This window comes from Rhipicephalus microplus, unplaced genomic scaffold (genome assembly GCF_043290135.1).
Source record: "Rhipicephalus microplus isolate Deutch F79 unplaced genomic scaffold, USDA_Rmic scaffold_149, whole genome shotgun sequence".
Taxonomy (NCBI): Eukaryota; Metazoa; Arthropoda; class Arachnida; order Ixodida; family Ixodidae; genus Rhipicephalus; species Rhipicephalus microplus.
The window spans coordinates 166,081-169,540 of NW_027464720.1; positions in this window are offsets into that span (position 1 = coordinate 166,081).

A 3,460-nucleotide genomic window follows, 5' to 3' on the forward strand; every position below is an offset into this window, starting at 1 on the left:
GCATCGTGAAACCTTAAAGAACAATGTCATTTAGCGAGATACAGCGTTCTGTACTGCAATAAGTTGGTGAAAAACTGTGAGGTTATGCAAATATCGTAATTGTGAACAAAACAGTGTAATAGAGCGTTTTTAGATACAAGTGCGAATGTTAGGTTAGGTTAAGATATGAACCGTCGTAAAACCGCATTAAAAAATGTCACTTAGTGAGATGCAGTGTTTTTCACCATTACAAGTCGGGAACTGCGATATCTAATGTGAAAGCCCTTGCAAACGTCGTTAGGTTAGGTTAGGTTAGGTTAGGTTAGGTTAGGTTACGTTAGGTTAGGTTTGGTTAGGTTAGGTTAGGTTAGGTTATGTTAGGTTAGGTTGGGTTAGGTTAGGTTAGGTTACGTTAGGTTAAGGTATGAACCGTCGTAAAACCGCATTAAACAATGTCACTTAGTGAGATGCAGTGTTTTTCACCTTTACAAGTTGGGAACTGCGATATCTAATGTGAAAGCGCTTGAAACCGTCGTAATGTTGTAGAAAGCAATGTAAAGTAGCGAGTAAAACGTTTTCTAACGATAGAAGTGCGAAGGTTATGTTAGGTTGAGTTATGTTAGTTTAAGCTGGTAGCGTCGTGAAACCACCAAAAACGACGTCATCTAACGAGATAGTGTTGTTTTATTGCGAGTACGAAACTGCGATAGGTAAAATGTTGTGAAAGCACACAAAACGGAATGAACAAGCCAAATACTGCGTGTCCTACTGTTACAAGTGCGAAACTGCTATAATGTGATATTCTCGTTAAAGCGCATGCAAGCATCGTGAAACCTTAAAGAACGATGTCATTTAGCGAGATACAGCGTTCTGTACTGCAATAAGTTGGTGAAAAACTGTGAGGTTATGCAAATATCGTAATTGTGAACGAAACAGTGTAATAGAGCGTTTTTCAATACAAGTACGAATGTTAGGTTAGGTTAAGATATGAACCGTCGTAAAACCGCATTAAACAATGTCACTTAGTGAGATGCAGTGTTTTTCACAATTACAAGTCGGGAACTGCGATATCTAATGTGAAAGCGCTTGAAACCGTCGTAATGTTGTAGAAAGCAATGTAAAGTAGCGAGTAAAACGTTTTCTAACGATACAAGTGCGAAGGTTATGTTAGGTTGAGTTATGTTAGTTTAAGCTAGGTAGCGTCGTGAAACCACCAAAAACGACGTCATCTAACGAGATAGTGTTGTTTTATTGCGAGTACGAAACTGCGATAGGTAAAATGTTGTGAAAGCACACAAAACGGCATGAACAAGCCAAATACTGCGTGTTGTACCGTTACAAGTGCGAAACTGCTATGTTGTGACATTCTCGGTAAAGCGCATGCAAGTATCGTGAAACCTTAAAGAACGATGTCATTTAGCGAGATACAGCGTTCTGTACTGTAATAAGTTGGTGAGAAACTGTGAGGTCAAGCAAATATCGTAATTGTGAACGAAACAGTGTAATTGAGCGTCTTTAGATACAAGTGTGAATGTTAGGTTAGGTTGACATATCAACCGTCGTAAAACCGCAATAAACAATCTCACTTAGTGAGATGTAGTGTTTTTCAACATTACAAGTCGGGAACTACGATATCTAATGTGAAAGCGCATGAAACCGTCGTAATCTTGTAGAAAACATTGTAAAGTTGCGAATAAAACGTTTTCTAACGATAGAAGTGCGAAGGTTAGGTTAGGTTAGGTTAGGTTAAGCTAGGTAGCGTCGTGAAACTACCAAAAACGACGTCATCTAACGAGATAGTGTTGTTTTATTGCGAGTATTAAACTGCGATAGGTGAAATGTTGTGAAAGCACACAAAACGGAATGAACAAGCCAAATACTGCGTGTCCTACTGTTACAAGTGCGAAACTGCTATAATGTGATATTCTCGTTAAAGCGCATGCAAGCATCGTGAAACCTTAAAGAACGATGTCATTTAGCGAGATACAGCGTTCTGTACTGCAATAAGTTGGTGAAAAACTGTGAGGTTATGCAAATATCGTAATTGTGAACGAAAGAGTGTAATAGAGCGTTTTTCAATACAAGTACGAATGTTAGGTTAGGTTAAGGTATGAACCGTCGTAAAACCGCATTAAACAATGGCACTTAGTGAGATGCAGTGTTTTTCACCATTACAAGTCGGGAACTGCGATATCTAATGTGAAAGCCCTTGCAAACGTCGTTAGGTTAGGTTAGGTTAGGTTAGGTTAGGTTAGGTTACGTTAGGTTAGGTTTGGTTAGGTTAGGTTAGGTTAGGTTATGTTAGGTTAGGTTGGGTTAGGTTAGGTTAGGTTACGTTAGGTTAAGGTATGAACCGTCGTAAAACCGCATTAAACAATGTCACTTAGTGAGATGCAGTGTTTTTCACCTTTACAAGTTGGGAACTGCGATATCTAATGTGAAAGCGCTTGAAACCGTCGTAATGTTGTAGAAAGCAATGTAAAGTAGCGAGTAAAACGTTTTCTAACGATAGAAGTGCGAAGGTTATGTTAGGTTGAGTTATGTTAGTTTAAGCTGGTAGCGTCGTGAAACCACCAAAAACGACGTCATCTAACGAGATAGTGTTGTTTTATTGCGAGTACGAAACTGCGATAGGTAAAATGTTGTGAAAGCACACAAAACGGAATGAACAAGCCAAATACTGCGTGTCCTACTGTTACAAGTGCGAAACTGCTATAATGTGATATTCTCGTTAAAGCGCATGCAAGCATCGTGAAACCTTAAAGAACGATGTCATTTAGCGAGATACAGCGTTCTGTACTGCAATAAGTTGGTGAAAAACTGTGAGGTTATGCAAATATCGTAATTGTGAACGAAACAGTGTAATAGAGCGTTTTTCAATACAAGTACGAATGTTAGGTTAGGTTAAGATATGAACCGTCGTAAAACCGCATTAAACAATGTCACTTAGTGAGATGCAGTGTTTTTCACAATTACAAGTCGGGAACTGCGATATCTAATGTGAAAGCGCTTGAAACCGTCGTAATGTTGTAGAAAGCAATGTAAAGTAGCGAGTAAAACGTTTTCTAACGATACAAGTGCGAAGGTTATGTTAGGTTGAGTTATGTTAGTTTAAGCTAGGTAGCGTCGTGAAACCACCAAAAACGACGTCATCTAACGAGATAGTGTTGTTTTATTGCGAGTACGAAACTGCGATAGGTAAAATGTTGTGAAAGCACACAAAACGGCATGAACAAGCCAAATACTGCGTGTTGTACCGTTACAAGTGCGAAACTGCTATGTTGTGACATTCTCGGTAAAGCGCATGCAAGTATCGTGAAACCTTAAAGAACGATGTCATTTAGCGAGATACAGCGTTCTGTACTGTAATAAGTTGGTGAGAAACTGTGAGGTCAAGCAAATATCGTAATTGTGAACGAAACAGTGTAATTGAGCGTCTTTAGATACAAGTGTGAATGTTAGGTTAGGTTGACATATCAAC